Source organism: Pelobates fuscus, chromosome 3 (assembly GCF_036172605.1).
Source record: "Pelobates fuscus isolate aPelFus1 chromosome 3, aPelFus1.pri, whole genome shotgun sequence".
Classification (NCBI taxonomy): Eukaryota; Metazoa; Chordata; class Amphibia; order Anura; family Pelobatidae; genus Pelobates; species Pelobates fuscus.
In genome coordinates this window covers 146603775-146614360 of record NC_086319.1, presented here as the reverse complement: position 1 = coordinate 146614360, position 10586 = coordinate 146603775, and positions in this window count along the sequence as shown.

Sequence of the window (10586 nt, the reverse complement as noted above, 5' to 3'; positions counted from 1 at the left end):
TTAAAGAAATGCCAGAAAGATGTATGGCGTCTTCCAGAAGATCAGGCATAATACATTACCCAATTAAATTAATACATTATCCAATTTCCTCCTTGACATTGCCTGTGTGTCCTGTTATAGTCTTAGGGAGAGTGACGGGGTTATTTAACAAACTTAATATAGTGGTAAATAAAAACTTGAATGACAAAATTTAGGTTAAAATAGCCAAGCTGTGACTATAGCTGATTTGGAATTTTTTTCCAGATCAGCTATTTTGACCTGAATTTTGTTGTTAGATTATCATTTGCTACAATTCGTAGTTTAGTGAATGACCCTGAAACAGTGACTCTAATCTGTCAAAATTCCTTCGTACTAGGTCTCTAATGCCCATATACCAGAAGACCAAGCAATGCTTGGTACCAACTGCTATCTATAGCATTTTTGTTTACTGTAGAAACTGATATAGTGAATCTCTAATAAAAACGATATCTTTCATTTGTTTATTAATGATTTTGCAATGGGCATTAAAGGTCATGTGTAAGGGCATAATACCCAATATCGCGGGCAAGGTAAAAGGGTAATGGATCTGCAGGGGTCTGTCCACAGAATAGGTAAGTCAGCCTGGCATGAAAGGAAGCCCAATTCACGGTTTAGGTAATATGGGACATGACTGCCTGGCATGACGGTCAGTTTAACAAAACAGTTATGGATTGGTTGTTTTAATTTTTTTAAACAGTTTTTCTCTAGTCGGATATCATCTCAAAGGCTTCCATTTCTATTTCTATGCAGGCCTGGCAGCAGCCTGGGCGCCAGCACACTGGGGGTGTGCACGAGTGGTGTTGTCGAAGCGGTGGCTGCAGAAAGAGTTGCCCGGCAGGGAGATCAAAGAGCCCTCCTTTTTTCTCAGTGAGCCGTCTTTGGCTCATGCAGTTCCCCACCCCCTCCCCCAAAGCTGCGGTCTGCAGTCACAGGCTGCCCCTGGTGCCAAGTGGGAGGAGGAAGAACTTGTTCTGTACTTCCAGACCAAGTTCTCGCTCCCCCACTACACCCTCTTACCTCCCAGTACTGCCCCTATCTCCCTTCTACTGCCTGTATCCCCCACTACTGCCCGTATCCCCCCACTACTGCCCTTATACGGTCAAATCTGCCAGACTGCTGTAGAGGCAGGCACTCTGGGATGGGGCATATGTGATGTCATGACATGGGTGGATGATATGGGTAGGACATTGTGATGTCAAACAATGTCCTACCCAGGGGCAGGGGCAGCAAATCATTTTTTTGCCTAGGGGGGCAAAAATCCATGCACCAGCCCTGTTTCTATGACATGTGTTTGTTCTCTTTCTTGTCATATTTTGAATTTTTTTTCTACATTTATGGACTAGGTAGTTGGTAAGGAGACACAGTAATTTGCTGCTCCATTATTTGGATGATATCTTCTTTGAGGGCTCAGATTTAGTGACAAACAGACACTATGTATATGGTCTTCTGGTTGCTTGTTGACAAACTGGAGGCTTTGGTGACACTGATTTGTAAGGTGCAGATACATATTTTACAGTCCTTGATTGGTCATCTCAACTTTGCCTGCAAAGTGACGTAAGGTTAGGATCTGTTTTTCTGGAGCAGTTTTTCATTATTGTTGTCTATTAAGGGTGTAGTCTTTAGGTCAGATAGTATGGGGGTGCTCCAGGTTATTCAGAGGTCTTTTTCTATTTCTCCCCCTCTTCTTTCTCTTTTTGTTTTTTGGTTTGAGATCAATATTTGGCTTCCTGTGATTCATATTCTGTGTGCTGATGCTCTCTCATTTAAAGCAGCAGCATTTCCAAGGAACTTATGGACACTTACGGTCATTTTCAGCATTTGATGTTGGTTCAGGATGCCCTTGCTCCATGCATTTGGCATACCTATGAAAAGGTTTGGCATGCATGATTTCAGTTCAATCAGGATGAGATTGGTTTTCCTAATGGGTAGTCTACACATTTTATCTGCTCTATATCAATAGTCAAATGGCTTTGGAGGATGTTTCTAAAGCATTTTTGATGTGTGTGGTTAGGAGTTAAAGGAGAAACTGACTGCCTGATTCTAGGTGCCCAGTGTCTAGTGAGGTTTTTTATGGTTTGTTTAAGGTGTTACTATTTATTTTTTTCCTCAGAGGCATTGGCGTCTCGAGACTCATGTGCTATAGCCTTTTATAGTGCACTCTCTTTGGGGGAGTTGCAGCTACGAAGGATTTGGTTTCTCTGAAGTTTCACTGCTTTCTGACACACTGCATTTAAAACAAAGCTGTGGACAATCATTTTTTTTATTCAGTAGTCATGTTTTGGGGGTTTTAGGGTAATGTGTTTAGGTATGCCTTAGCAATTATGTATGCCAGGCTGACTACTAATCATGCAGGCTGGCACACTCAGGGTGGGTCATGCAGAGAGCGCTATTACAGTGCTCTCTGCATCATCCTTGTGCCCTCAATGTAGTGCTCACACATCTAATAATAAGCAGGACATCAGGTAACTCACTGGTACTGGAACCTGAAATAGGAACTGTTCTATTCAAATTGGGACAGTTGGGAGGTCTGATAAGTATTTTCAGACAACACAAAGCTAGGTTATCTAGTGCAAGCTCGCTATTACTTCTTTACATAATATATCTGACCATGTTCACATTTCCAATTATAAATCAGAATGTAGATTATTATAATTATTGCCATTTATATAGCGCCAACAGATTCCGTAGCGCTTTACATCATTTTGAGAGGGGGGATGTAACAATAAATAGGACAATTACGAGAAAACTTACAGGAACAATAGGTTGAAGAGGACCCTGCTCAAACTGGAGCACAAACATCTAAATGATATTGAAAATACAAAAGAGTCTATATAAAGATGGTTTGGTAACTTTCCATTGTGTGAAATATAGTGACTTTGAACTCATTCAGTATCACTGCAAACAAGCAAAGGGCATCAAGGTTATTTAAAATGTTAAGCATTAATTACAGTGTTTTTTATGTTGTCTTATCCCAAGCTTTTTATACTCTAGCTTATAGGTGTAGGTTCCTTGTAAATAATTTTATTTGGCCCTAGGCTCTGGGTGACCAGTTCTAATAGATCTCTGCTATGCATGTTAAATCATGTTAGATTATACTTTGTAAAATTCCTATAAACGATAAGACTTTTTTTTTTTAAGGTGTGTTCACTTTTTAACGGAGCAAGTAAGAAACAGAAAACACACCATGAGATAAATTTAAAAAATGCACAATTTAAATCAGCTGAGTTTTTTAAACAGAGAAGAACAGTGTTTACTCAAATGCCATATGAATTGTGCAATAATACAAATTTAGTAACTGGCAGATGCAATACATCTAGTTACAATAAATACAAATTATTTTTCAAAGGTGAGTGGCTTATAGCAATGCTTTATGAATGTGCCCCAAATGTTAATAATTATAGACATATAAATAAACAAACTACAAAGGGGCTTATTCCCAAAATTAGAAAATGTGTGGAATTGGCATTAAATAAAATATTTTTGGTCAAGATATATGAATAACAGCTGAGTTGAATCATTTTTCCAGTTCAGCTATTTTGGTCAAAAATGTACAAATTCCATTATTAGTACTCTACAATTGTAAATGATCATTGTTTAGTGAAAGAAACCCTAGATAATGTTTTCATCCACACACCATATTGTGTCAAACATTATATACCAGTGATTATATTACTAAATATATTTGACTATAGGTGAGTTGTAGCGTTCACTGTTCAAAATTCACTGTTTAGTGAATAAACATGTAGTCGTATTGAAATACATTTTTAATGTGCAAAAGTGTGATATATATTAAGATTAAATGTATAGAGCTGTAAACAAATCCATTTTGGCACATAGCTAATAAGCCTGAACAGTTTTGACACAGCCAAAGCTGCATATGTGATAGGATCTACTCATAAACAGTATGTTGAGGTAAGCAGACAACCAACATGCAAAAGTTCAAGTCCACGAAGTTCTAAAAAAATCAACTCTGCATGAGCAGCATATGTATTCCAACTCAGCTAGTTCACTGTGGTATATTTCATACTTTTTTTCCCTAACAAATGAAAAACTCTAGTTAAATTATCCTTAATAAAAAGACTTGACAAGCATAATTATTGTGAACTGTTAGAAATTATAATAGCTATTAGATATAATAGCCAAACTGAAAATATTGCTGATATGAATCATTGTTGCCGTTTATCTATTGTGGTCTAAAATTAGAAATGCACCACAAATGCATGAACATTGTAAATAAATGGAATACAGATATATTTGAATCAGTTGTTTCTTCTTGCAGCTACCTGGCCTGCCTCCAAACAATTCTACTATGTTTTGCACAACTATTTGCAAGTTCTGCCTCATGGGCGTTAGTAGGAACTGCTGGGGCAAGTACAAGAATAAAAAAGGGCCCATTTGTTGCCCATTCTTGCTACCCAAAACAATACACCTGAGTGGGATGTCTGATGGATGTGTGTAATTGTACAGGGGTTAGCTGAGTATGTGATTGTGTATGAGGCTAGACTGAGTATAATTCTGGAAGATGTCTGAGAATAATAGGAATTCATGGAGTTGGCTGAGTGTGATTGTGTGTTTTTGTGGGGCTGGCTGTATGTAATTGTGTATGAGGGTTGGCCTTACACTTGACTGCATGTTTTCTCAATATGTCACTGAATGTCACTTTATGTAATGGACAAAAAAATTGTATAGATAAACCTTCAAGAAAAAGACAGTGGATCATATGTAAGCACTTATGATAATATATCATATGCTAGCATGTTACATTATAATGAGAATGTGGAATATGTGCAAATAAGAAATAGATAATAAAACAGTATAAACAATGTAAGGTTTTAGAGAATTTTTTTCTGTCTTTTGTAATTACTAATTCCTTAAACATCATATTGCCTGAGTTTTGTGGTTTGTTTTGTTTTGTTGAAAGAATGATTATAAAAAGATGGAAGTGATTTGTTGCCAATGTATTAAAATATATTGTTTTAGCACCTTGTACCCAAACACAGTTTTATTGTAGCATAATAAAAAAAACACATAAATATAGTTGATTATTACAACTTGCATTTACATAAAACCTTTGTATATTCTATGATATTATATATGAAAACTTTTATTTTAAAGGTTTCTTCCTTAAAAGGTAACCAACAGTCCTGTAAATAACAATATTTTTTGGGGGGACGATAGGTTTCCTTCTATGACCATGGCCACTGTCCCGTTGCCGATACGAATTAAAGTTACATTTAATTCACTCACCTAATTTCCTTTTCTGAGACTTTTCTGCTGCAGCTGCCTGCTCCACCTCAGTAGAAAAAAGCATGCCTACTAATGTCTTCCGTGGTGAGATGTCCAATGTAATGCTTCATAGAGGAGCATTGGTGGACAAGATATGCACAAGCAACCAAACACTCCAGTCCTCCAATCAAATGCTGTTATGAGCAGCATTATGAGCAGCATTTGATTGCAGGATTGAGTTTTACTCCGTTCTGGAGTAGGAACCGCCTCTGGTGGCTGTTGGGAAGACAGCCACTAGATGTATATTTCTTAATCCTACAATATAAACATTATAGTTTCTAATAAATGGCAATTTTTTACATTGAATCGTTAATATCAATTCTAATCTATCACGGAGGAGGTAATATGTATCATGTGCATGTACAATACAAACAAAAATGGCAAAGGCCCAATATTTCAGTGAAAATTTGGACAATAACATATCAAACCCAAGAAGATTTTGGAAAATCATAAATAGCATAGAAACCCCCACAATCCACTCCCAAACCTCCACTGTCAAAATGGACAACCAAACACTGCAACACCCCCTAGATGTAGCAAATGCCTTTTCATAATTATTTTGTTGGATATGCTACCTGTCACATCCTGCTCTGTTCTGCTGCGATGCCTGGCCTTGGCTTCTGGTATCCCGTACTCTTTTTACAATTCTTGTTTAGTTTTTCTTGGTTTTTCTGGTTTTCTACTTCATGTCTGGTTTTCTTTATGCTGGGTTTTCTGGGTTCATTCCTGTATTCCGTTCCTGGAATTCCCAGTCTCTTGGATTCCTTTTCCTGTTGCCACACCTGTTCCTTTCCCATTAATCCTTTTTGTTTCAGTTTTTTCCTGCAGGCAGTTGCTTCAAGTCCTCTGCCCCTTTCTTGCAGGTAAGTGCTGTGTGTGTTTTATTATTGTTTATTTAGCCATGCATATCTAGGCAGTCTAGGAACCCACCATAATTGGAGTACTTTGACGCAGTGGTGGGTTGCATACATCTTGGCCATTAATGTATGTCTAAATCTCCAATGTTTATTGTACATATTAGTACTTAGTTATGTCTCCTCTTGTTTTGCCTTGCATCTCTGGTCTTGTTTTATTTTGTCTTGTATTCCCAGTTCATGTAAGTCCTGTCCTGCCCTGTTCATGTTTCCCTCGTGTCTTGTGTACATGTTCTGGGTTCTGCTTTCTGTCCTGTTTCGGTTCTGGGTTCTTCTAGTCTTGTCTTGTTTTCTTGTTAGATGTCTGTCCTAGTCTTGCCTTGTTTCTGTACTGGATACATGTCTGCTGCAGAGCCCCCCTATCCAGTTACTGGGAGGTCTGCATATCAAGCTCCTAGCTCTTGAATCCACAGAAGCTGCATCAGGGCCTTGGTATGTGGCCGTACAAACGCTGGTGTTCAACACCAGGGGGCATGTGGTTATCCTGCACCAGGCCCTGATAGTCCATTACCATGCTGAGACTCCCTTCATCATCAGGCACACAGGGGTCCCGGTCTCCGTACCACCACCCGTGACACTACCACCCTGGTTGCCAAGATACCGAATGACACTTGTTTTCAGACCACAAAGAAAGATCAGGCTCTGCTAAATCTGTAAAATCCTCATATAGAAAAATAAAATTTTAGACCTATGCCTGTTAGTGTCGTTAATGAACATCTTAATTTAAAAATTAAAAACCAGTGTGGACCACATCAAATCCCAACACTGTTGCTGAAGCTATAGTTTGGAGGAAAGATGAGACAGGGGATATGATTGAAACATTTAAATATATAAAGGCAGTCAACACAGTAAAAAAGAAAAAAACAGCACAACAAGAGGACATAATCTTAAATTAGAGGGGCAAAGGTTTAAAAACAACATCAGGAAGTATTACTTTACTGAGAGGGTAGTGGATGCATGGAATAGCCTTCCAGCTAAAGTGGTTGAGGTTAAAACAGTGAAGGAGTTTAAGCTATCCTAGCTATAAGATAAGGCCAGGGACCTAATGAGAGTATTTAGAAAATTGGGCAGACTAGATGGTTTTTATCCGCCATGACATTCTATGTTTCTATCCATGTTTCTAAGCTCAGTGCGCGGGCAATTGCTAAACCTGTCACTACCCTTATCAATGAAACGATGGTGTCTGGATACATACCCAAACTTTGGAAGACTGAAAAAGTAGTACCTATTCTTTGGTATCTATCGCCTGATATCATTGTTCCCAGTATTGTCAAAAATCTTGGAAAAATGCGTTCACACGCAACTTTATTATTGATGATGGGGATGTAGTGCATGCACCTGCATTGCAAATCCACCTTCATAAACTAATACGTTATATAATTAGTTCTGCTGATGTAAATAACAGTCAGCATAATTCTCATGTTATCAACTATTAAGAGTACAATTCAAACTTTATTGATCAAACCTCCTAATGATAACAGTATTTTTTTTAAACATAATGCACTGTTCCAAATTATTACGCACAGTAAATTTCGAAACACTTTATAGGTTGTAAAGAACTGAAAATTGGCATTTGTTGTGTTTGCAGCATATTTACTGAAATCAAAAGCTATTTCAATCAAACTTATAACAACATTTTAACTTTTTAAACATTTTAACAGGTCACGTTACATTTTAACATAGGACCCCTTATTTGATAGCAGCTTCACAAGTCTTGCATCCATTGAACTTGTGAGTTTTTGGACAGTTCCTGCTTGAATTTGTTTGCAAGATGTCAGAATAGCCTCCCAGAGCTGCTGTTTGGATGTAAACTGCCTCCCACCCTCATAGATCTTTTGCTTGAGGATGCTCCAAAGGTTCTCAATAGGATTGAGGTCAGGGGAGGTCAGGGGAGGATGGAGGCCACACCATGACTTTCTCTCCTTTTAACCCCATAGCAGCCATTGATACAGAGGTATTCTTTGCAGCATGAGATGGTGCATTGTCATGCATGAAGATGATTTTATTACAGAAAGCATACTTATTCCTTCTGTACCAGGGAAGAAAGTGGTCAGTCAGAAACTCCACATACTTTGCAGAGGTCATCTTTACACCTTCGGGGACCCTAAAGGGGCCGATTAGCTCTCTTCCCATAATTCTGGCCCAAAACATGACTTCACCACAGCCTTGCTGAAGTCGCAGCCTTGTTGGAACAACCATCCACCAACCATCCATCTGGACCATCCAGGTTTGCACGGCGCTCATCAGTGAACAGGACTGTTTGAAAATTAGTCTTCATGTATTTTTCTGCCCAATGCAGCCGTTTCTGCTTGTGAGCATTGGTTAGTGGTGGCCAAATAGAAGGTTTATGCACAGTTACAAGACTCTGGAGGACTCTACACCTTGATGTCCGTGGGACTCCAGAGGCACCAGCAGCTTCATATATCTGTTTGCTGCTATGTAATGGTATTTTAGCAGCTGCTCTCTTGATCCGATTCATGGATCTGGCAGAAATCTTCCTCAATGTGCCTTTATCTGCACAAACCCGTCTGTGCTCTGAATCAGCCACAAATCTCTTAATAGTGCGATGATCACGCTTAAGTTTTCATTAAATATGAAATGTTTTCATACCTCGTCCAAGGCATTGAACTATTTCACTCTTTTCGGCAGCAGAGAGATCCTTTTTCTTCCCCATATTGCATGAAAATAGTGCTCTGCTTAATAATGTGGAACACCCTCCTTTAGTAGTTTTTCCTTAAATTGGGCTCACCTGGCAATCTATTTATCACAGGTGTCCGAGATTGTTTTCAGTGATCAAAAGAGCCCTGAGACACAATGCCATCCATGAGTTAAACTGAAAAACAAAATATTTAATCTTTGTGACACTTAAATAGAATTTGCATAATAATTTGGAACAGGGTGTAGGAGGGGAGCTTTATTATTATTATTTTTTTTTATTAAAAATATTTTAATTATATAATCTCCCCCAGTACTGCCCCATCACAGCCCTTATACACCCAAATCCCCTAAACCTTTACACTTATTACAACTCCTGTCATCCGAAGGCACCCGCTACAGCCCCTACACCCTCTACAGCTCCTACCCCCCTGGTAAAAGTGTACTTTTACGTATTTTATTATTTACCGTTTCGTTCATGTGTATTTTAGCATATGTTTTTTGTTTGCATTGCTAATATGGTGTGCCGTACAAATATACTAAAATCAATCAAAAAAATAAATGATGCATCTCTGTAAGCTTACCATCTCCTAAATTCGGACACTGCCATGATGTGGTTAGCTGGAGATGTCTACTCTCTAACACCATGGACTGCGGCAAATTGTAATCTGCTATGCAGGGCAGGGGGCACTCACTGTGTGCTGGGTATTGTGTTCCCTGAAGCACGATAAATACTCTCACACTGAATACCTACAATCATTATTCCCAGTAACTGGCTGTATCCCCAAATTAAATAAAAAAATGTCAGTGCTTGTTCTCTATTGTAAACTGCTAGGCCCATAATGCTGAGCCACACATGTGTGCCTAAGACTTGCTGTGACGCTCAGCCAGACATGTTACAGGATGGGCCCATAGATAATGCAGTCCTTCCATGAAACATGTATAGTGCCACAACGTTGGCCTCCATGGAATATATGTACTGCTCATCCCTCTTCCTGGGGGGATTTAACCCCTTAGTGACGAGACCGCTTTTTAATTTGTTTTTACATTTCTGCGGTGTTCATGTTTAGCTGTAATTTTCTTCTTACTCATTTACTGCACCCACACATATTATATACCATTTCTCACCATCCAATGGTCTTTCTAAAGATACAATTATTTTCATCATATCACATAATTTACAAAAAAAAAAAGTATGAAAAAAAACACAAAAAAAACACACTTTTTCTAACTTTGACCCCCCAAATCTGTTATGCATCTACAACCTCCCAGAAACACCCATGCTAAATAGTTTCTAAATTTTGTCCTGAGTATAGAAATACCCAGTGTTAAAATGTTCTTAGCTTTTTTATTTTGCAAGTTATAGGGCAATAAGTACAAGTAGCACTTTGCTATTTCCAAACCATTTTTTTTTTCAAAATGAATGCACGTTACATTGTAACACTGACACTACGAGAGCCCACAGAATAAAGCAGCAATAATTTGGAATTTTGGGGGCTGACGAAAATTAAATTTACAAGAAAGAATCTGACTATAAATTTATGCTGCGTTCCTACAGTCTGGCTCTTTCCTCTTCAAAAGAAAACTACTTCAATACACTCAACCACACTCTCCTGCAAGCCCAAATGACTATTTAATACTTTTAACTCTCTTCTTCAACCCATCGTGCCTCCTCCTACCACCAACTTGACCTCCACAAACTTTGCAACTCAC